This window comes from Chrysoperla carnea, chromosome 2, assembly GCF_905475395.1.
Source record: "Chrysoperla carnea chromosome 2, inChrCarn1.1, whole genome shotgun sequence".
NCBI classification, from domain to species: domain Eukaryota; kingdom Metazoa; phylum Arthropoda; class Insecta; order Neuroptera; family Chrysopidae; genus Chrysoperla; species Chrysoperla carnea.
Window position 1 is genome coordinate 45,952,724 of NC_058338.1, and position 25,873 is coordinate 45,978,596.

General features: G+C 32.9%; 1 protein-coding gene and 2 long non-coding RNA genes across 5 annotated transcripts in view; 2 read left to right on the top strand and 1 right to left on the bottom strand.

Annotated features, from left to right (window-relative positions):
• Positions 1–25,873, bottom strand: part of LOC123293739 (apoptosis-stimulating of p53 protein 1-like) — a 598,530-nt gene that overhangs the window by 313,833 nt on the left and 258,824 nt on the right. The window lies entirely within an intron of this gene.
• LOC123293741 lies at positions 8,270–11,636 on the top strand. Of its 3 annotated transcripts, none has more exons than XR_006535040.1 (7): positions 8,270–8,687; positions 8,758–9,202; positions 9,324–9,555; positions 9,784–9,825; positions 9,902–10,125; positions 10,225–10,389; positions 11,586–11,636. It is a non-coding gene; the product is annotated as an uncharacterized LOC123293741 (long non-coding RNA). The 3 variants fall into 3 exon arrangements; XR_006535041.1 differs by lacking the exon at positions 11,586–11,636 and adding an exon at positions 11,432–11,476; XR_006535039.1 differs by lacking the exon at positions 11,586–11,636 and having other exon boundaries at positions 10,225–10,402.
• LOC123293742 lies at positions 10,417–11,218 on the top strand. Its single transcript, XR_006535042.1, has 2 exons — positions 10,417–10,539; positions 11,074–11,218. It is a non-coding gene; the product is annotated as an uncharacterized LOC123293742 (long non-coding RNA).

Below are 25,873 nucleotides of genomic sequence, written 5' to 3' on the forward strand. Positions count from 1 at the left end.
ATACTTTATTTGAAGCATTTTTTTTTTATTCGTAATCGAATTATCATGTTTCTACTATTCTGTAAGTTTAAAAATATATCGTGTCATCAAAATCAAATTGACTTTCAATATGTGTTTTCCCTTCGAAATGTGCACCGCCCTAATTCATTTAGATAGTGGTAAAAAAGGCAAAACCATTTTTATACATCTGTATTTCGTACTAGAATTTTGATTTGAATATAGCGGGTGTTTTTTAAGTGTTATAAATTTTTACGAAATTAAACACACAAGAATAATGTTAATGGTGATCATCATGAAAGAGGGGAAATATCGACCAGTAACGTCATTGCACGGTATCGCTATAGAGATTACATATAAAACATTGTTTTTCAAAAAAGAGACAGCCAAAAATCTTTGAATGTTCATAACATCTTTATTTTTTAATCAATTTTAATTTAACTTTCAAATTTTGTTATGGTATCAAGTTTACTTTTACAATTTTATGGGTAATGTGTCAAATTCGACATGTTTAAATTTGATTTCGGATCTGTTCAGGGTGCACCGTGACTGGCTATAGAGAATCTGTTAGATTTGAGCGCATACCGGGCTAAAAACAGAAAAAATTGGATTCAGAGCGGTCTTAACGTTTGTGGTTCATCAACAACTTCACATAAGCATTATAAAACAATCAATTTGTCTGTAATAACATATTTTGAGCAAGCTTGCACAATAGGGGATCGGACTAATTTTTTTTTATCACATCAAATGAAGAATTCTCACTTAAAGAATAGAAAAGTGCAATTGGTTTTTAAAAATCTTTACTAGTATGCAAGATATGAACGTTTAAAATTCCTAATTAAACAAAGATTACGATATCTAGATATCTAGTGACGTCATATGTGGGTATCGCTATAGATTACATATAAAACTTTGTTTTGCTAAAAAGAGATGGACAACCTTTGAATGTAATGTTTTTTGAATGCTTATAATTTCTTCGTTATTTATTCAATTTTAATTTCATTTGTATTGATAATATATGGCCAATTCGACATCAGAATTATCTCCTATTTGAAAGCGATTTTATTTTTATTGACAGTGTGAGAAAAACATACCTACTGAGTATAAAAAACAGTCCAACAATATCTTGTAAATTTTTCGCTTTTTACGTCGAAATACGTATTTATTAATACAAAAAATTGACCTAGGCTATTTAGGCAAAAATTGAAATTTATTCTATTTTATATTTATTACTTTATATTTTTTAAAAACTTGCCAAAATACAACCACTTGCTATAATTTTCTTATTAAACGAAACAGGAAGATATATGAATGAAAAATGAAAATAATTTGTTTACTTTTCAGTAAAATTTCAGCACAACAACATAAAGACATTTACAAATTACATTTTAGATTGAATGTAGATTTTGAGTGTTAAAATAAATATAAAAAAACTTTTAAATAAATATATTATTTTCAATCAATCACAAAGTTGTTTTAAAGAATATTCCGTATATTAACTCTCACCTATTATACACTTATTCAACAACAAAATGTACCTATAAGATTAAAAAATTCTGAAAAACATTGGAAAGGGTTCCGAACATATTATCAATATAAAAAAAATCCTCTATACAACATAGTACTGCAAATTAAGTCTGCAACACAAAAACAGTGATGAAACCAAAGTAAGGAAATTGACACAAAAATGCCAGCTTTCAAACAATACGAACCTGCTAAATTTGCTCTTTCAATAAATAATCTAATTGTGCGATTATTACGACGGATATTATGATCGCCAACGTCCGCAAAATCAACTTTTTTATGAATTATCCTATGTACTGTAGATATCCGGCGGGTAGCCCGGTAGGATATTGTTAAAATTCATTTTTCTTAACAAATTAATAATATTTATCGAATCGCTTCGAGAAAGGGGTCCAAATTAACAAAAAATGTTCCCAGACATTTTTCTCTAAACCCTCCAGTTTTCAAAAAAAAAAAAAAAAAAAAAAATCGTAAAATTTGAAAAAACGCGATTTTTACGATTTTTATCCCTTAAAAAGTGTATGAAAAAATCAGATTTTTATTGTCTATAAAATTTTTATTTACAGTGTAAAGCTTACTCAACAACATCCTGCAAAATCTTTTGGTCTAATTGCATTTTAAATGCTTGACCGTTGATTATTAGGTGCGTAATTGTTGATTTTTAAAAGAATGATTTCCAAATATATTTCCAGCAAAAAGTAATTCCAATTGGTTCAATTTAACAAAATCGCAATATACTTTACAAACTAATACAAACTTTTAAATTGGTATGTAAAGATATTTATTTTGTTCAATATATTTTTAATTTTACATTTTTTTTCTTCTTATTCTTTGTATCCGTTAATCATAATATCTATTTGCATATATTTATGCTGTAATGTTTCATTACATATGCCTCCATTTACAAAACAACAGCGTAGCGCGTATTATATCTTTAATTAAATATGTAAAAAAAAAGAAGAAATTAAAAGAATGTTCAAAGAATATAATATACATTTTAATTTAAATATTCAAAACACAGGTGATGTTGTATACTCGAGGCTGTGCTTTGCGCTTGCTTTATTTATACTTCTTTAGATGGTATGTGTATAACAGGTATGTCGATATATTAAAACGATTCTCAATTTAGTTAGAGAAACGAATATATATAAGATGTCGCAGTGGAAGTCTTTTTGTTGATCGGACGGGTTATGGCGCGCAATTTCAAGAGAAGATCTACTAAATCGATATTAGTTATATGGAGTTGGCACTACTGTATTTGGTACAACTTAAGTGTCAATGGATTTGAACAAACGTAAGTAATCTCAATTAAATTTCAATATTCTGTTTATTCAATTTCTTTTTTAGTAAAATTTTATAAATCGTTTCTACTATTCACAATTACATTTCTTTCGGTTTTATCAAACGTATATTGCAAAACAATGGTGAATTTAGTACAATTTATTTGACATGTGAATGAGTAGATACATAACCTAGGTTTTGTATTTAATAAAAATAGAAAAAAATTTAATATTTGTTTTAGGACAACACAACTTAATATTAATATTGGCGATGGTGATTCCTGGTGAGTTTCTTTTAAAGGTAAAGGTGCATACGGATATGTTACTATATTATTTCTTTTTTTTTTTTTTTAATAATAGGAATACATATACATATGCACATTCGGTCAAGGGCCGTTTGCCGTTACAGTACGGGCGAGATGTATGGATCTTCGAATCAATTGGATCGTCTTCACCACCACCTGGTGCCGTGAAATTGAGAGTGGTTGTCCCTTGTCGTTAATATGCGGCTATTGGCCAACACTAATGGGACAAGGGCCACTCGACGGGTTGATTAATGGATGCACCCGGAATCACCACACACGGTAATAAAAAAAAACTTAACTAATATTATTTCCTAAATCTAAAATATATGGTAAACCTCCAACCTTTTTTTTTTAATGTCAATTTTTATTTGTTTTAGAATATGTCCTTTTTGGCCGATAATTAGTTTGGTAAAGAAAAAAGAAAAAATCAGATAAATGCAGACTTACATATTCATTAACGAAACGGGACCGGGGGCTGAACAACCGGACGGCCAGGAGAGATTCGCAGCAGCACACAGCGGATTCACTGGGTGATCCTCGAGGTATACTAGATTTTCCTTTGTATCGTGTTGATCGAATCGGTTTCCATGCGGAGGTGTGCCGTTGATGGGCGATGTTGAATTCCCAGACAACAAAGGATGAAATAACCATGCGGTCGTCCACTCGAAACTTGTATCACCAGGACACTACTCGTGAGTACCGGTCGTTGTTTTTTTGTTTTATTGTTCCTGATTATTAAGTCGTTGTCGATCCATTAATTATAATTACGATGTTGGTCCGATTTGATTAAAGTTCGATTTTGATTTTACTTCTGTTTAATAATCGTTGTTGATTTATTAATTTTTTTAAATCCACGATGTCGGTCCAATTTTAATTAATGTCGATTTTATTTTACTTCTGTTTATTAATCGTTGTTGATTTATTAATTTTTTTAAATCCACGATGTCGGTCCAATTTTAATTAATGTCGATTTTATTTTACTTCTGTTTATTAATCGTTGTTGATTTATTAATTTTTTTAAATCCACAATGTCGGTCCAATTTTAATTAATGTCGATTTTATTTTACTTGTTTAATAATCGATGTCGATTGATTAATTTTTTTTTGATCACGAATCAATATAATAATTCCGAGCTCTTTACTTGCTCGATGCAAAGGTTAAAAGTTAAGTTTTTTTTTTTTTTATCAAGAAGACCATCAGGTCACTTGTTGTTTTTGTTTTATTAGTGCCTGGTGCCGCCGTGATCCAATCACGACCTTTCGCGCCGTGTTTACCGCTTGCGATGCTGCGTGCGATTCTCTGTTTGTGCGTCGTGTGCCTGGCCATCCGGGTGTCCACTTTCGGCCATTTTTTTATTTTTATGAATTGTAATGAGAAAAAGATATTGTATTTTAAATGCATCAATAAATAAAATTAGTTATGACCTTTTTCCTTTTTTTTTGAAATGATTTTTGGGGAACTCAATTGTTTTTAATTTTAGATTAAATTTGAATATTTACTGACATTGTTTGTTTTTTTTTTTTTTTTAAATTTTTGTAAATTTTTTTTTTTTCTCTTTTTATTTGTTCGGTGGGTGTGATGTAGCCTAAGTCGACACTCCTCGTATACACACACTTCCTCAAGCATTCATTCTTTGGACCCAATTGGCAACAATTAATGAAGTTTTAATTTATTTTACTTTTTTAATAAAAAATTTTTTTATTTTATTTTTGTTTTTGTTTTTTTTTTTTTGTTGTAGCCTTGGATCCAGGAGGGTATTATCCGAGTGGAAATATGAGTATCGTCTCATCCACCCCCACTGGCTAAAATGCTACGGCATTTCCTCTACTCTCTCATTGTAGGGCTTAATGTCTTCAATGTGGGCTTTATATCGCGTATGAGTGTCTACGCACTCTAGCTCGCATGAGACCGGTGACGTGAAGCGTAAAATGCGTCGGGGCGTAGACCACCTGGGTATGAATTTCTGCGCCTCGTCGAAATTGGCCAATCCGTGCACCTTTTGCAGGACCACTTGGCCTTCGGAGAAATGGTGTTGCTGGGGCCGTTTTGCGTTGTGAAAACGTCTGAGGCGTTCGTGTGCCTTCTCTAGGGCCTCATTAACGTTATCCTGTGAGGGAGGGGGTTCGACACCTACTAACTCCTGGAGGTTCCAACGCAAGCCGAGAGGGCTTTCCATTTCCCGGTTTAGGAATATTGATGCTGGGGTGTTTTGGGTGGCTTCGTGAAACTGGCTATTGTGAGCATGTTGGAAATAATGTATATATTTGTCCCATTCCCTATGTGATGGGGCGTATTGCTTTAGCAAAATGGTCAGTTTCATTTTGAGATCTCTGTTTACTCTTTCGGAGGCGTTAGAAGAAGGTCTGTATGGGCTAGTGAGGAGGTGTTTTATCCCCCATTTGAGGCACATGTGTTTGAATTTAACACTCGTGAAACACCTAGCGTTGTCCGTAGATAGATATTTGGGGGGTCCGTAGCGAAGCCAAATCTTGTTCAGAGTGTCAACGGTTACTGCTGCAGTGACGCGTCTGACGGGTATAGTCTCCAGCCACTTGCTGAATCCGTCCAGCATCACTAGGGTATATCGGAACCCATTCCTGGAAGCCACTAGGGGGCCTACGTGGTCTATGTAAACACGTTCCCAGGTGTGTTTAGGGACCGTTGATGCTAAGGGTGCGCCTGAGGCGCGGTTTGATGGTTTACAGCGTTGACACTCTGGACAGGACCTGACATATTTTTGGACGTCCTTATAGAGACCCGGCCACCAAAAGCGACGGGCGATTCGACGATGTGTGACGCAAATTCCACAATGACTTGCCGTTACGGAGTCGTGGTAGAAGAACATTATCATGTTTCTGATGGCTTTGGGGACGGAAATTCGTCTCAGGCGATGTTTCCCCACGAGTTTCACCAGGACGTCAGATTTGAGGGCATATCCTATGACATCTTCCCCAGATTCAATTCTGGAGATGATGAGTCTATGCTCTTCATCTTCTTCCTGGTGTTTTCGTAGAGAGGCAAAGCTTTGGGGCACCTCGTCCAAAAAGTGGATTTTAGCGCCATCAGAGGGTGATAGGGGGTTAAATTTAGGGAGGGTCGAAACTTCGGGGGTACCTTGTATTGTGAAAAGCCTACTCAAGGCGTCGGCCACGGCGTTACGAGTACCACGAATGTGCTCTATGTCAAATTCGAAACGAGACAGTTTTAATGCCCAGCGGCCCACACGACCCAATTGCTTTGGGTGGTTGAAAATGAAGGACAGAGCGGCGTTATCGGTTTGAAGCAAGAACTTGGTCCCTAGGAGATATTGTTTGAACTTTTCCAGGGCCCAAACGATAGCGAGGGCTTCCTGTTCGTAAACTGGATAGTTTTGTTCCGCTGCTGTGAGCTTTCGGCTAGCATATTGAATGGGGTGTAGACCGTCTGGGAAATGTTGCATAAGTACGGCCCCGAGCGAGTTCTGGCTCGCGTCCGTCTGGACGATGAAACGCCTTTTGAAGTTGGGGAAGGCTAGAACGGGGGCTTCTGTTAGGGCTCGCTTGACATTGGCAAAGGCTTCGAGTTCTCTATCTCCGAAATGGAATTTGACATCCTTTTTCTTCAGCTGATTTAGAGGTGCGATGACCTCGGCGAAGTTTGGAATGAAGCGAGCGAAAAAGGATGCCATACCTATGAAGGACCTTAACTGTCTGAGGGTTCGGGGTACCCGGAGATCCGATATAAGGGCCACCTTTTCTTTGTCGACTTCGACCCCAGCTGATGAGATGACAAAGCCTAGAAATTTGATTGACGGCATGCATAGTTGCATCTTTTTTGGCTTAACCGTCAATCCAGCGTTTCGTAGTCTTTGGAAGACTATTTCTAGGTGTTCTAGGTGACTTTCGAAGCTGGGGCTGTAGACGAGGATGTCGTCAAAGTAGGGGATGACACACTTATATCTCAGATCCGCGAATAATCCAAATATCAGACGATTAAGGGCCACCGGGGAGACACTCAGGCCAAACGGGACCTTAACAAATTCGAAGTGAGCCGTCGGGGTGGAGAAGGCCGTGTATTTTCTGCTCGAATCTGATAGTTTGATTTGATAAAAAGCTGAACACAAATCGATCGAACTGAAGAAGGCTGCTCCCCCCAGGCATTGAAAAATGCTGTCTGCATTCGGGCTTGGGTAAGCGTCGAAGACAACTTTGGAATTTAGTTTCCTGTAGTCGATGCATAGCCTTGGGGAACCATCCTTCTTTTTTATTAAAAAGGCAGGTGAGCAGTACGGGCTTTTGGATTTTATTATGACGCCCTGGTCCATTAGGCTGTTAATATGTTCGTCCATTTCTTTGGCCTTAGGTGGAGATAGAGGGAAGGGTGGGCTTCTCACAGGTATGTCGTCCTTCATCTGAATCGAGTAGTCATAGTCCCGGGCACAGCCAATTCTGTCCGTTAAAACGTCGTCAAACCCGGCCATTAGCTCGTTTAATAGCTTTTGTTGCGGGCGTGATAGAGTCGGGGACATGATGGCATTACATTCGCTACCATACGGTTGGGCTGTAAATGGGATGTTACGCAGTGGATCGAATCCGAAAACCACCGTGGAATTGATGAAATCCAGTTTGGCTTTCATCTTGCAAAGCGCGTCCACTCCCAACAGTAAGTCATAGGTTAAGCCGTGTAAAATCGGAAAACTCATTGGCCATGAAAATTGACCAATTTTTATTGAACAATGTAATTTATTGTTTAGTGTATTAATTGCACCATTGGCCAAGGTGACGTTGAAGGTGGATTTTGTCAAATGGCCCAGTTTCAGCTTAACTATGGAGGTAGCGAATTTTTTGGAACAGAAACTGTCTGTAGCTCCGGAATCTAAGAGACAAATGAAGGAAAGAGGCCCCACCTTCACAGTGATCGTAGGGATGGAGGTCCTACGAGGTTCGTACGCCAGGAGTTTGCGACGGCCAACTAAGGCGCGAGGGCGTCTTCGAATGAAGGTGGATGAAGTTTCGTGTAAGTTGGAGGTTTCTAAAAGTTTTTTGTGGTTTTTGTGGTTTTGTAATGATTGTCTGCTTTTTCTGTTTTAGGTTCCATTTCCTGATAGAGGGATTCTCGGTCACTGATTTGCCTAATTTCGCGGGCGACTAGGTCGAGGTCCATAAAGCTTTGAGGGGTGGCCTTGAATTTGCATAGGTCGTAAGTTTTACGGTTCATGCGAGCCCAGAGCAGCACGATGACCTCTGATTCCGACATGGACGTGCCGAGAATTTTTGACTTTAGTTTGATATCCTCGATGAACGATATAAATGATTCCTCTGGCTTTTGCCACCGGTGTAGATGTTCGGACACTAGAAGAGAGCGGTCGGCTGGACCAAAGAAATCATCGAGTATGCGGCCTCGAATTACTTCCCATGATGGAGCATATTTAATATTGTGGGCCCACCATCTCTGGAAGTCACCTTCACAAAATTGAATGAGGTGGGTCATAAGAGGTTTTTCGTGGAGGATGCCAAGATCTGATAATTTTTCTACGTCCTCCATGAATTGAATGATACCAGCTTTGGAAATGCCGTCACACTTCGAAACGTTTTTAAAAAAGGTATTGATATCAACTTTATAATTAATTTTGTACATTTCATTGTCACCAATTGAGCTGTTTGTGTGTTTAGGTTCAACTAAACCCTGAGCGTGGGGCGATTGGGGAATATTTCGACTTAGACTACATAACAACTCACCCATATTTATCAATTGGTTCTCCATGGCCTGAAGACGATGTTGGTTGTCAGCACTAAGTTCGGTTTGGGTTCTTATAAAGTCAAACACACGTGATGGAGGCGATTGATGTGTCGAAGTTGATGGAGCTGTTGACGTTGAGAATGTGGTGGCTGTTGTGGACGTCGATGTTGAAGGCGCCGTCGTGAAATCGAGCCATGGAAGTTGGTTGACTACTGTAGTTGGCGGCGGTGCGACGGGTACTGACATTGTTGTTGGCGGCGTTGTGAAGCCCGGAGAAGTCACCTCGGGTTGTGGATTACAGCTGGTGGCGGGTGTGAATATGCGTCCGCTCCTGGTGTCCGGCATGTTAGACTCCGCGATTGTTCAACGATTGTATATGTGAGTGTTATAGAAAACAGAAAAGGATTTGTAGAAATAAGCTTAGTTAAAAAGAAATATTGAAAAATTAAGTTTATGGGATTATACGATTAATACGTTGTTTATTTTCAATTTGTCTTAGATAACGCTGATTGAAAATTACGCCATTTACCATACGCTTTGCTACCATAAAACGATTCTCAATTTAGTTAGAGAAACGAATATATATAAGATGTCGCAGTGGAAGTCTTTTTGTTGATCGGACGGGTTATGGCGCGCAATTTCAAGAGAAGATCTACTAAATCGATATTAGTTATATGGAGTTGGCACTACTGTATTTGGTACAACTTAAGTGTCAATGGATTTGAACAAACGTAAGTAATCTCAATTAAATTTCAATATTCTGTTTATTCAATTTCTTTTTTAGTAAAATTTTATAAATCGTTTCTACTATTCACAATTACATTTCTTTCGGTTTTATCAAACGTATATTGCAAAACAATGGTGAATTTAGTACAATTTATTTGACATGTGAATGAGTAGATACATAACCTAGGTTTTGTATTTAATAAAAATAGAAAAAAATTTAATATTTGTTTTAGGACAACACAACTTAATATTAATATTGGCGATGGTGATTCCTGGTGAGTTTCTTTTAAAGGTAAAGGTGCATACGGATATGTTACTATATTATTTCTTTTTTTTTTTTTTTAATAATAGGAATACATATACATATGCACATTCGGTCAAGGGCCGTTTGCCGTTACAGTACGGGCGAGATGTATGGATCTTCGAATCAATTGGATCGTCTTCACCACCACCTGGTGCCGTGAAATTGAGAGTGGTTGTCCCTTGTCGTTAATATGCGGCTATTGGCCAACACTAATGGGACAAGGGCCACTCGACGGGTTGATTAATGGATGCACCCGGAATCACCACACACGGTAATAAAAAAAAAACTTAACTAATATTATTTCCTAAATCTAAAATATATGGTAAACCTCCAACCTTTTTTTTTTAATGTCAATTTTTATTTGTTTTAGAATATGTCCTTTTTGGCCGATAATTAGTTTGGTAAAGAAAAAAGAAAAAATCAGATAAATGCAGACTTACATATTCATTAACGAAACGGGACCGGGGGCTGAACAACCGGACGGCCAGGAGAGATTCGCAGCAGCACACAGCGGATTCACTGGGTGATCCTCGAGGTATACTAGATTTTCCTTTGTATCGTGTTGATCGAATCGGTTTCCATGCGGAGGTGTGCCGTTGATGGGCGATGTTGAATTCCCAGACAACAAAGGATGAAATAACCATGCGGTCGTCCACTCGAAACTTGTATCACCAGGACACTACTCGTGAGTACCGGTCGTTGTTTTTTTGTTTTATTGTTCCTGATTATTAAGTCGTTGTCGATCCATTAATTATAATTACGATGTTGGTCCGATTTGATTAAAGTTCGATTTTGATTTTACTTCTGTTTAATAATCGTTGTTGATTTATTAATTTTTTTAAATCCACGATGTCGGTCCAATTTTAATTAATGTCGATTTTATTTTACTTCTGTTTATTAATCGTTGTTGATTTATTAATTTTTTTAAATCCACGATGTCGGTCCAATTTTAATTAATGTCGATTTTATTTTACTTCTGTTTATTAATCGTTGTTGATTTATTAATTTTTTTAAATCCACAATGTCGGTCCAATTTTAATTAATGTCGATTTTATTTTACTTGTTTAATAATCGATGTCGATTGATTAATTTTTTTTTGATCACGAATCAATATAATAATTCCGAGCTCTTTACTTGCTCGATGCAAAGGTTAAAAGTTAAGTTTTTTTTTTTTTTATCAAGAAGACCATCAGGTCACTTGTTGTTTTTGTTTTATTAGTGCCTGGTGCCGCCGTGATCCAATCACGACCTTTCGCGCCGTGTTTACCGCTTGCGATGCTGCGTGCGATTCTCTGTTTGTGCGTCGTGTGCCTGGCCATCCGGGTGTCCACTTTCGGCCATTTTTTTATTTTTATGAATTGTAATGAGAAAAAGATATTGTATTTTAAATGCATCAATAAATAAAATTAGTTATGACCTTTTTCCTTTTTTTTTGAAATGATTTTTGGGGAACTCAATTGTTTTTAATTTTAGATTAAATTTGAATATTTACTGACATTGTTTGTTTTTTTTTTTTTTGTAAATTTTTGTAAATTTTTTTTTTTTCTCTTTTTATTTGTTCGGTGGGTGTGATGTAGCCTAAGTCGACACTCCTCGTATACACACACTTCCTCAAGCATTCATTCTTTGGACCCAATTGGCAACAATTAATGAAGTTTTAATTTATTTTACTTTTTTAATAAAAAATTTTTTTATTTTATTTTTGTTTTTGTTTTTTTTTTTTTGTTGTAGCCTTGGATCCAGGAGGGTATTATCCGAGTGGAAATATGAGTATCGTCTCAATATGTATATGATTATTCAATAAAAATGAATGTACCTTTGCTCATTTTTCAACCCCCGTGTGTCTGGCTGTCTGCCTGTCTGTGGCATTGTAGCGCCTAAACGGATGAACCGATTTTGATTTTTTTGTTTTGCTTGAAAATTAATTTAATGGATAGTGTGTTTAGCTATGTTTCAAGGACGAATATAAGGTTCCGTACCCAAAAAAAATAAAAATTGTCGATTATCTTCCAAATCGGCTCAGTTTGGGGCTTTCAATTTAATGGAGACTGTTCTTAGATATGTTTCAAATGCGAGTTTAGGGTTCCATAGCCGAACAATTTGTCGCGTGATTTTAAAATTTTGTAAATTTCACTTGTTTAAATCAAATTTTAACTAATATTATAAATGTGGAAGTAACGTTTCACGTCTAAACAACTGGGCCAATACTGATGATTTCCGGTTTACAGATACGTGGGATCTTAGGAAAGGATATAGGGTACTTTTTGTCGAGGAAATAAAACTTGAAGAAAGTGAAATAGGATATGAATATTTGTGTGGCAAACCAATAATTTCTCAAGTGAGGTTATTCACAGTATTATAGCTAAATATATCAGAATAGGACATAGGTTATAATTAATTTTAATATGTATTTTAATATATCAATCATAACTCCCCGAAAATAGGAAAAATACCTTTAAAACTAGCCATTTCACTTCAATTTTCGCAAGATTAATGTGAAATTTCCATTCGACGCGTAATAAAGATTAAGGTTTTTGCTTGAAACATGAAATTTCTAGAATCTTATGATACAAATCGAAAAATTTTCTAAATAGCATATTTTGAGCGATTTCTTATAAGGATTTTTTTCCAAAAAGCGCATTTCTTAAATATTATGTTGTCATGTTTATTCTACAAAAACCGATATTGAAAACTTTTCTTGTATTTACTGCCCACTTTGGTAGAGTTTCGTGTTTAGAAAAGTAATAAACAAATATGAGAAACGCTCTTTATATCGATACCTTTCTGCCAATATTTCCTAATGCAGGCATGTCAAAAAAGTCTTCCGAAATTATTTAAATTTTAGGATTTATACCAAATTTATTTTAATTTATTATTTTAAACCAGTGATTAGGGTTACGAGTTAAAGTCTTGGTTCCTAATATAATCTAAATTGTAACTAAACTAAATCTAAACGCAGTCAATTTTCATGGATTTCAAGTCTTCAGGGAATCAATTAATATTGGGCAAATACGATATTGAGAGAGAAGCAATTTTTGAGCATGAAAACTGATTAATATTTTATTATACTATGATATTAAATTTGATGAAAATTCCTTTGTTATTCTAGAAAAGAGGTAATTGGTTAACAAATTCTAAAACCATCCAATACACCAAAAATTATAATTTTCAAGGTGTTGGACTTTTTTTTTGTAGGGTATCGGGCAATATGATTATTGCATTTTTTTTTGATTTATTGAAATAATAAAACAAATATTCATTATTTTTCAGGCTCGTGTTGGAGAGTTAAAAAATTGGCAGCCCCCTTGTGTGATATTTAAGTTAGCGCATTTCTTTTGAATACAAATATATGTTTGTCAACTATTTTAATAAAATATATTAATAATTCGAATTAAAATTTAAATAAGTTTCGTGTACAGACTATCTATTATACATGTGGAAGAAATATGAAAGCTTACATTTAAATTATCTTGACTACAGTTGGGTTCACAGAAAAATAGGGAATATTCATGTATTTTATTAATATTTTTAATACATATTTTACACTGTTATAACACACTAAAAAATATAAATACTGCTTAAAAATGCTGTATTTAAGTGTAAAAAAATATTTAAAATACATTATAATTTTGAGATATTTAAACGCAGTTTTTTGGCGCTCTCTGTTGATAACGTATAAGTAAGTGATCTGTCAATTGGTGGCAGTTTAATGTATAATTTACACTTTAAAAAATGAATTTACAACACAGAATTTAAACTCGTTATTATTAAGTTTTCTAATAAAAAGCCGTAGAGTAGTATAATTTAATAAAATACCATATAAAATGTAAGTAATTAATATCATACAGTATGTCAACAATTTTGACAAGCCCGTACTATGATGTCACGTCCGTATAAAAATTTGAATTTCTATTTCTAGAAATTTTTAAATGCCCTCACTGAATTTGTACTTGTACTTTTATTAATTAATTTTAAGTAATTAAAAAGATATTAAGTACTAAAATAATGGTTTAGTTGAAATGTTCAGTCATTAAAGTTACGGAAGAAAAATATTTGAACCAAATTTAAATTTCATGAATATTCCCTATTACAGAACACGAATGTACTTTTATGTTTCGTAAAAATATTAAGTATGTTGGAAGAGAATGTTTAAACTAAATGCTTGACTGTGAACACGATATTTCCCACCCACCTTCACAGTTTTCAAATAAAAATACGAAAGTTGCAGTAACTAACATTTAAGAGTTAATTATAAGATAGCAGAATTATGAAAAATTGCTAGACTTACTAAACAAAGATTGAAATACGTCTTGCATTTCAAAGTAAAGTATCTGGATAAACGAGCTTTGCTCGTTATTATTATTATTATTATTTTTTTTTTATTTTGTTAAATTCGAGATTAAATTTTCCCAGATAAAACGACGTCTTCTAGAAGTGAAACCTAAATTCCCTGTTTACTGAATTTCATAAAAATCATTGGAGCCGTTTCCGAGATTAAAATTGCCGAGAGAAAACGACGTTTCCGAGATTGTTATATTATACATGTTTATGATTATACATGTGATGTTTAAAAATGTTTTATACAAAAGTTGTTTATTATTATAAGGAACTTTTTTTTATATTTAAACTTTTATTCTATCTGTAGCGCCTGACAAGATGGGTCCTAAATAAACAACTTTTGTATGAAACATTTCAAAAAATCACTCTTTACCCGTGATGGTGCAAATTAGGTTAGAAGCATTATATAGTATGTAAACCGGTATTATAAATGTTTTAAATTTATACGTTACAGTTATTATGAGTGTTTTGGTTTGCTTATGGCAGATATTATATCCACTGAGAAAATGTTATTGCCTTGTGTGTAAGAAGAAAGATACTGCTTTGACATTGTGTGTTAGAGTAACTATCTTTCTTTATTTACATGACGTGAAAAAAAGTTAAACGTTGCGTTATCAACATTGTCTTTAGGTGATATTTCAACAATTAACTCAGTAAATTGTTTGTTTTCACTTGTTTTTTCAACCTGTTTTCGGTACCACAACGGGCCCTATGTTCTAAGTATATCATACCCCAGGACAGCCACTCTAATCTTACCTAATCTAACGTAATAAATACATTCGATAAAAAATCTCTTAGCTAGAAAACTCATGATTTATTTTTCTTTTGCCTTCAAAGACAGGTTTATGTTAATTTGTGAATTGTTGGTTTATTTTTACAATTAACGTAAGTAATCAGAATTGAGGTGAATTAATTAAAAGTCATTCATAGAGGATACAAATAATTAATGAAAAAGTTCACAGAAGAAATTGTTTAGGAATTTTTTCAAAAATTCGTACTAACATTAAAAAAATAAGCCAGTTATAGAAAGAAGCTCATAATTAAAATGCTACACAATTAGTTCTCAGAAAGAATTTTCTGTACCGAACGTTACCTATTTATGGAATTTTTTTCTTGGAATACGATATCCTTTTTTATGTTTATACTTCATGGAACGAAGAATAACTACGAAGAACATAGACAGAAAACAAGCATAGAATAAAACTACTTTCACAGTCTAAGTGAGCATATTTTTTTTATAAGTAATTATTTTAAATAAAAATTTTAATGTATTACAAAAATATTCTCCAATGTGACAATGTGGTCCAACATTTTTATACAATTTATAGAACATGTTAATTTAATTTATAGAAAAATATGATATAATCTTAATGTCATTTATGTAAAAATGAAACGTTTCGATCACAGTTAGATGGTCCGCTACATCCTGCGCCTTTCAAAAATATAAAATTTATGAATCCATAATTAGACAAGTATTCATAACAAATATATACAATATCTACATAAATGTTGCACTGTCCAATTAACTTTTTCGGAAATTTCCAAGTTTCTAATCAATCAATCAAGTACCATGTTTGATTAAGAAACATTGGTGATCAAGGAATTCCACCGATCCCTATCGTTGGCGAGATGAAGAATGCCCATGTTGGACATGTTTAATCTTAAGTTTTTAAGATATTCATGAGGTTTTTTCCTATCGCCAAAGACCCAAAAACTTTCTTGTAAGGATATAATATTTTAGCCACTTTTTTCTAATAATATGATCCAAGAAATTAAGCTGACGAAATCTTAAAGGCTTTATTAGTTCACGGCTTACACTCGCTTTTAATAGAACAACAAGTTCATTTGATATTCGTTGGGTCCATGATATCCGCTGAGAGCGACGCAGGAACCACATTTCTATCGCAGTTAGTAGTTTTTCAACAGCAGTTGACATTGCCATTTGGTGAGGTACTAAAACAAGGTTATTAGCAAGGATAATATAAAGAAAATTTCCCATAGAAAATTTTCATAACCGAAGGTATACATTTTAGACAACTAAAAACGTTTAGTTTATGTCAAAAAGAAAAAACTAAACATTTCAATAGAAATACTGATTTAAGAATTGAATAAATGTTCTTCAACATTTGTAAAATTAATTAGAATTAACACGACTGCAGCAATTTTTTGCATATTTTTTATAAAAAAAAAAAATTTATTTTATATAAAGTTTTCAATAGACAATAATTTTACATCCGTACGACACGTTTATGTCTTCAATTTCATATATAATAACTATGTCAACCGCATATATTATGAATGCCATTTTTATTTTTTACAAAATAAATTAAAAATAAACATATTGAGTGATTTAATTAAAAAGTTTTATTCTAATGTTCTGCAATACATTGCTGTTTTAAGTGTTTACAACTTTCCTTTTGTTCGTTGATTAAAGGGATGAAAGTTATCCATAAAGCTTTATGGACTATTTTGAGTCATATTTTTCAAAATAGTCCATATAATAGTCTATTTCATAATAGTCTATTTTTACAATGGATATTTCTATGAAAATATGAATCGCTAAATGAGGAGAAGTACACACATGGAGATGCACAGCTAGAGGTTTCGTCGACAGAACTTAACAAAATATCCATTAGACTGTGACTAAGCAAAGCGGAAAAACTTAATTGTCTATTTTTCTAGTCATAGAACCTTGCTTGTAAACGCTTACAAAATCCTTTTTACATTTACAAAACGTATTTTGAAAGGTATTTATTCGTATCCTTTGAAATATAGTTGAACATTTGATTAACGCATATTTTAAAAAAACATTCTTGAAATAACGTTCATAAAGCTACAATGATGCATCCATCCTACTCAAGTATAAATACATAATTTTCAAACAATTCCTATAACTTTCATATAATTTACTCGTCGAGGAAATTTAGACTTGAAATGAATAAAATAGTGTCTTATCTTGATAAGTGTCGCTCTATTAGCTCAGTTGGTTAAGGCGTAACCAATTCCGCGGTATGCTTAGGGTAGCGGGTTCGATTTCCGCCGTCGCAACAAAATTAATATATTTAATAGTTGTGATAGGCTAGTGTAAAGCATGGTATATGTAGGAGGTGCGCTCAGCCTCTGAAATTGAGAAACAGATATGTGAAATTATCAGCGGAAAGGTGGTAAAACACATATATGGTATTGCAATGGGCCCTAAAACCTAAGTGTGTCTTTCGTGGAAAGCCAATATAACCTAACCTAATCTAGCCTAACCTAACCTGATATGTGTTGGAATTAATTTTTTACTAGAAAAAAATTGTAAAAATCAACCCAGACTAGTTGTTTATTTAGTCAATTATCAACACATGCACCTCCTATTACGACTATATCGAAATATAATATTTTTCCGTTTTTTATTTTTACACTTCCAAAGTTTTTTCAAATTGGGCTAGAGGATTGGGCATTTTTGTGTGACCGAAATTAGTATTCAGGAAGTATCAACTTTTCATTATTTCCAGCCATGTCTGTGGCATCGTAACTATCAAACGAATGAACCGATTTATAAATATTTTTTTTTTTTGAAAGGCAATTTGTTTGAGAGTGTTTGGATTATTTTAACTTTTTGAAAATCTTTTTCGTCTCTACAGCCCCTCCAAACAAAAGCTAAGTTTGGAGCTTCTAATCTTGGCGATACCTCTGAAAATAGTTATTCGTACAAAAGTTGCTCTGAAGATTTCGGGTGATGTTTTACTGAGCTATCGGTGTAGGTCCTTGAGCCGCAAATTCTGCATTTTCCCTAATGACCTTTTCCTCTGACTGTTTCCCACGATAATTAACCGAACTATTTCATATCTATCGCCTCTCTTTATTATATCCAATATACCTTGGTATGGGCTCTTTGATTGTTAGCATCAGCTCCTTGTTTTTCTGCATTCTATTGAAAACTTCGGTGTTTCTTACTCTTTCAGTCCAGGCTATGCGTAATGTTCTCCTATAAAGATACATTTCGAAAGCTTCAATGCGTTTTTCTAGCGGGGGGTTGAGGATCCAGCTTTCGCAGCCATACAGGAGGATGGAGGATACGTAGCAGCGAAGCATTCGGATTCTAAGACCTAAGTTTAAGTCACGCTTAATAAAGTTCTTCATGATGTCTCAAATGTCTCTTGGGGTTATTAATTTCACTGCATCTCTGCCCCTATTTTTATCAAAATATAATGACTTAGGTTGGCACACCTTTTCTTACAGAGGATTTCTTAAGTTCGGGATTAAATATTATAATCATTAAGGTCATATGAGTGTATCAACACTATTTTAAATATTCACATTAAAACATGAAGTCAGTCAGATTGTAGTAGTGTAGATACGTGGTAGTATTATTACAATTCAGTCCATGTAAATATTTCTATTGTATATCAATCAATCATTCGCAAATAGATGATAGATGATGATACACATATCACATCGATAATATACATTCAATGCATAACTTTGCGTCTATCTACCGGATGTTCTAAACTAAACATTCATATTTACAATGCAGCATATATTTGGTGATAATCACTCTAAAAATGAGTGTACTTTTTCTGCTGGGTCGTTGTCTTAGTATTTTGACCCCCTTATTTCGAATTTAGAATGTTGCACTCTCAAAAGTCGTTTGTATTTAAACAAATTGTATGTATTTATGTATGTAAACAATTTTGTTTCGAAATATCCAGGGTTTTTTTAAGTTGACATATACTTAAAACTCGATGAATAACTTTTATCGATAAAAAAGCTTCAAGAAAAAAATGTTGAATGTATCTATCTCTATGCAAAGCTCACTCAACTCCATAGCTGGTAATAGATAGATAAATACTTTAAATTATAAATTTGTTGTTCATAAAAAAATTAATTTTTTTGAGCGAAACATTTTTCGAAAAGAGTATAATTTAGGCAAACATACGTCCTTAAATGAGCTGGCGCAACAACTGAATGTAAACCTGGTATGGGTAGCGGGACACAGAGATATTTCAGGAAATTGTGAAGCCGGCGAGCTTGCTAGAATGGCACATTGTTGTTGACACCTTACCCGAGCTGTAACCTGCTCCTTAAAAAAAAATCTTAAAAAGAACTAATCTTAGATGGAGGGAGGAGCGTCCTTGTGGTACTACAAGACAGATATGGTCTGAATACAACGGTGGGCGTTCCGAATATCTTATATCTCTTCCAAGGGCCTTTGTTAGCAAAGTTGTTGCGGCTATTACAGGACACTGGTGGACAGTGAAAACGCCACTCTTCAAGGAGCACTTGGGCTTTAGTTTTCTCACCGCAGCTACAGGGAGGTACGGATTCATTTGTGTTTTCCTCTTTACTCACAAAAAAACTAATTTTTTGTCGCCTAAATTAAAAAGATATGCACCTCGAAGACATATTGCTTGAGAAAATAAACTTTAACAGGCGATAATTCGATGGTATGGCTATCTTGCTTGAAAGACTTTAAGTAACGTCCATCTTTCAATCTTCGTAATTCTTTCACTTATCATTAAAAAGTTAAGCAATCTTTTTTGGCAATCAGAATTACAATCTGAAGTCAAAAATAATTGAGAGTGTACTATTATTTAACCGGTTATGAAGTAGAAGACAAGTAAGCTTCTCTTGTTTATGACGTTTCATTATAGTTTACAATTTTGTTAATATAGATTTGCATTAATCTCAGGAATGAAACAGTTCAAAATTATGTTTTTTTTAATCAGAATAAAAACGTCAATGTTAAGTTAGGTTTTTTGAAAGTATCTGAAGGTTTATATTTTTCCAGAATCAAAAAAATTTATTAAAAATACAGTCTGTGCTATGCTGTACATGTTAAAAATACGAACTCTAATTAAATCTATCTCGAGTTAGAGACGGTCAATCAACTTCAAATTTGTATTGACATTGTATTATATTATCTTTAATAAGTATAATCAAATTTATTTAATTAACTCACACTAAGTCCGTAGCGAGACGACAACCTAAAAGCCAAGGTATATGCCCTTTCTGTGCGATATTTGTACATTTCATGTAGTATTATGAAATTTTACACTCTGTATATACAAATGATATCACCTCAACACAGATGAATAGATAGCGCATCTAATGTTTATCGTCTAGTAGTCTAGTCAATAGTTCAAATTGGTGAAATATAGAAATAATGACCGTAAAATACGTGTGATAGCTCTTTGGATTTATAATGATGTCTAAATGTGCCCGAAGCGTTTTTCAACACACAAAAAATTGATTTTTTTAAAAGTTAACAATGAAAGCGAAAATTTGACAAAATTTTGATACTAAACAATTGTCTAACTTGTTTAATATTATTTTTAAAATAAATTTCCAACGGTATTAAATCCTTTTAATATCGTAATTAACGGTGTTTAGAATACACCAAAATATTTAAAATTTTTAAATTAATATTAAATACCTTAAAAAACGTATTTAGTGTGGGATAATTGTTTTTGACGATATCTAAAAATGACAAAAGAAAAGATCTATATATTCAGTTCTAAACTAAGATTATAAGTAATCGAGATAGACATCCGGAAGTGGGAGTTTTTATGGAAATTTTTCTCCTCTTCGAGAATCCTTTTTTAAAATTTTGTTAAATATTAATATTTATTTGAATTATTGGCTCAAAAGTAAATACATTTTTTTCATCTTTAATTGTTTATAATTTCTGCAATATTTTTTGTGCTCGAAGACGTTTCTAGCAAATTTTTCTAGACAACATTCCGAATCCAACGAACTATCACACGTATTTTTGCGCCCATTATTTCTCTATTTCATCAATTTGAACTTGTGGACTAGACTATATAGCATCAACAATAAATGCATACTGCTTGCTAGTGTTTACTATCATAAGTTGTGCGTTGTATATTGATATTTGCAACTATAGAACGTTACATTTATTTGTTTACTTCAAATGAAATTCCAGGATGTTTATTTCTGTGCTGTGTGTATAGTATGTAACAACATTGTGTAGTATGTTTATACATCATAGTCATAGCTGCATCAAATCAGCACGTACTACTGCCTGACAATTCCAGAAGGATGGGTGACTTGATCATATGAAATGGTGTTTGAAAATATTAAAACTGGTACAACTCTGAAAATTTTAGTGAAACATTTGTTATGAGAGCTGGTAACGTTTTCGAAAGTGAATTTTAAGCCGGCTTAAATATATTTATTACCTTAATAAAAATTGGGTGCGGATGAAGCACGTCTTGCAACTATGATAGGTTACGTTAACAAATGCTCATAAAATTACATTTTTTGTTTATAAAACTTATTAATATTAAAATTACACCCACACTATAATAATTATTAAAAAAATTTTTATTTCTTTAATTATTTTAATAACATTAAGTCATACAATTACAATTTACATTGCTTAATAGTTTCAAAACAAACTGTCAAAATGATTTTAAAGTCAGTAACTTTCTCTGCAACCACACTAAAGTGATGGGAACATTTCATCCCTATCTAATTTCAATAAGAATATGAAATCAACTTTTTCGTGATGTTGCCAGGCTCTTATACCAGTGTAAAATGATCAAATTCCAAAAGATGAGAATATTTCTTGAAATTATGATGAATACACATTCAGGAATCCTTGTTTGGTTTAAATATATCATTATTTTACCAACTTTTTTTGGCAAGAATCAAATCGCGGCCGATCAATTATAAAATTAAAACTTTCGATGTGTTCGCATTTTATCGAATATCAAACGAAATGAAAATGTTCTTTCTTGAAATTGTTAGGTATTTATTGAATTATCAATAAAGGACTATTTATTAATTTTAAAAATGTCACTAAATAAAAATTTTTGAGGACGTCCTAAATTATACAAATTTTTTTCCTAAAAGCAAAATAAAAATTTATAGTTTCGAGAATAATTTTTTGGGATTGATAAAGAGTTAAAGAAATGCAAATTTTAAAGAATACTAAATTGTGTTAGAATATTAGCGGCTACTCGCCCGCTTCGCTATACGATTTTTTCAAAGAAGTGAATTGGACCAAGAAAACACGTTGTCCCATACAAACTTTCCCCCTGTTTTAACCCCCTTCGGGTAGAAATTCGGATTCCTACATCATACAAAGAACACACCAATCAAGTTTCAGGTATCTACGATTAGGGGTTTAGTGTGTATTTCGTGAGTATGATAAGTATAACAATATGAATATTTTGAAAAGTGCTAATTCCGCCCTTCAATTTGATACATAAACACTCATCATTAAAATTTGTTTTTTTGATCATAACTTTGTTTTCTAAAGGGCGTCATATTCAATTTAATATAACGTTTAGCCTATAACTAGCGGACGATTATTACGCTTTTAACGATACCTCATATGTCAAATTATGATAATTAGCTCAGAAGCTGCGAAGAAATAGATGAACATACATACATACCGGTCAAATACATAGCCCTCGCTAGTCGGGGTAAAAATTATTTTTTTAAGGAATTCCAGGAATTTATTTAACGCTGCGCAACTGAATACCACCAAAAGAGTTGACCACCCTCGTTGATAATACTACATAATCGTAACAAAAACACATATTACACTTATAGTCGCATCAATGAATGTTTTTACTCGGGTTCTCAATAACAGCTCCGATTTTGATGATTTTCTTTTTCAAAATGACTTTTTGTTTATTATTTAAAATCAGGTGCATTCAAGTGGGAATAGGCAATGTAGCGACTGATATCGCGATGCCCGGCCTAAATCGCTAATGATAGAAGTATGAAATTACGAAAGGATATTGATTGTATACTGCAGCATTCTATAGGTAAAATAATTTTTAAAATCAATTAAGTAGTGAACTCGAAAATGAAGCTTTGTATATATTTTCATACAAACTTTCATCCCCTATTTAACGCTTTTACGGGATGAATTTCGAAAAATTATTTCTTGAATGACACCTACAGTATAAAATCAATATCCTCTCGAAATTTCGCTTCTATCATTAGCTATTTAGGCTGGGGGGTCGATATATCAGTCGCGATATAACCTATCCTCCCTACAGATGTTTCTGTTTTTAAATAATAGACAAAAATAATTATTTCGAAAAAAAAAAATCATCAAAATCGAATGCGTTATGGAAGACTCCCCAAGAATGACTACTTTATGTATTCCTTTATCCGACTATTACACAATACAATACATGTTATAATAATTATCCTATTCATGATTTTATATAACATTTCGTTGCCTCATCAAGCAGTAAGCATACTCATTCGAATTACTCTGATTTAGTTGTTATACAAAACATGCATTATTGTAATAGTACAATAAACATTTAAACACTTACGCTAAACTACCACATAAGTGTTCGGTCAACCAAATATAAACAATAACCGGATAAATACAATATAGATAGATGGATACTATCTACTATTAACTACTGCTAGCTACTATCTACCACGGATATGTTTATTATATTGTTGTTTGTTTACTTCCATTTACTACATATTGGCATTTAACAAACACGCTATTATATTAAATAAATGCGTGAAAAAAAAGCTTTGATAACCTACAAATTATGGTAGGTTATTTGCACATTCAATTGCCAGATGATGAAAATAACTTTCATTTGCTGCCTAAAACACAACAAAATTCATGAATGTTGAGGAACAAAGAATTCATGCATAGGCATAGAACTTAAATACCCGTTTTCTATGCAAGAGGTCTGAAGATCAATACTCTACACTTTTTTTATTGTGTACACACTTTATTGTGAACTTTTTTTACCATTTATTTGCTTTATTACATTTTTTATTCTAGTTTTTTTTTTTTTTCATCATACTTGGAAGGGGGCGCTTTTAAATGGATCGCTAACTTATCCATTAATGAATAGAGGAAATGTGAGTAAAATATAACCAGCAAAACCGACTCAGTAGCCGAACAAGTAAAGGCGCAATCGCCTGGGAGGTTACAAGTTCGAATCCAGGCAGCGGCAGTTTGATCAATTATAACTAGTGTTATAAATATTATAAAAATAATTATGTGGGTGGCCTCTGTAATAGATGGATGTCTGAAAAACGGTGATTAAACTCCTTTATTATTTTTATTTATTATTGTAATATACCAGCAAAACTGTTTGAGTCCTAAAGGCTCATTTAATGAAATTTCTTGACTATTTGTTGGAGTATACCACTTTCCAAGGTAAACATTGGATTCCTATACCAAATATATTTGGTAAAAGCACAGCTTGGTCGTGCATTCAGTGTATGAGATGGATAAAACATAAAATTGATTAAATTATTGTTTTGCAGAGGATATGTTTGCGTTTACAAGATCTTATTCGAAATAATTTGAGCATAATATACCTACTTTTGAACTTAATTTGAGGGTGACTCTGCAATAAAATATATAGGTTCACAACAAACACTTATAAAGCATAACTTACTCATTCGCGCAGGATAAATAATATATCGTTATTGAAATGAAAATGCCTATTTCTTTCGAATTTATAATAAAGAATAATAAATAAATGTAAAGATCTGACAACGATTCTCAATTATTTTGCAGTTTAATATTTTGTAATATTAATTGTATTCTCAATAAAACTTCTCTTCCTAATAAAGGTCTTCACGTCAAAAACCATCCAAGTCAAAAGATTTAAAAAAAATTTAATTTAATTTAAAAATTTTGATCTTTGGTAAGTAACTTCTGATTACTATTCATAGATGGCTTTTGACATTTAATTTGAAAACAAGATTAATTTTATGATTTTTTTCATACCTTGATGAACGAAAAATTAAAAACAATTTTATAACCATTCATTCATTGTGCTTGTCACTCCCTAATACATAATTTATAACGAAAGGAACATAGTTCTTATCGGGTGATTCCGAAATGTCTCATTATTTTAACCTCGTGAAATATTTAAATATTATTGACACCATATCAACTGAAAATGGCAGTCATTAGTTGGCTTAAATCTTTTAAAAAAATAGTGGTCTATGCAATGACTAGATCATTAAAAGAATGGGCTACTTTTTATTTCTTCATACACTTGAACAGTTTTGCTGTAAACTACTATGGTTTCTTAATGCCCCTATAGTCGTAGTCTATTTTAAGGCACATAATTTTGCATGACAAAATGATTTTCCCAGTCAAATATTTATAGATTATCGATAAACTATTTTAATATAACTGCAAGTGTACTTTAATTTCGTATACCATTAATAGGTATTAAATAGAGATGCTCTGAGTACTCGTATTTAATTGTAGCAGAACGTATAGCCAAGTACCAGAATTAAATATACCTATTTGCGTGTACATACATTATACTACAAATAGTTTGCACAACCATTAGAGGATTAAATATTGCCATAATCTGATCATATATGGATGGCAAACAGGTATCATTCGATTGGATTATAAATGTAGGCATCCATATATTTATTTATTGGTTATTTATTTAACACCAAAATTTATTTATAGTTTTAATCTAGCAAAACTATGCTGATAACTTATATGTAATAAACTGGTAAATATATAGTATTCGACAGAATATTATGGAAAAACTTTTTTCATAGCTTAAAACATTTTTCTATGCAGTAGAACAAATATACTATCGGATTATGCCAAATAAAAGCAAAAATATAATTCTATTCTATTTTCCAATTCACACCGTGCATTATTGGAGGCGTTTCCATGGTAACGATACACTACGATG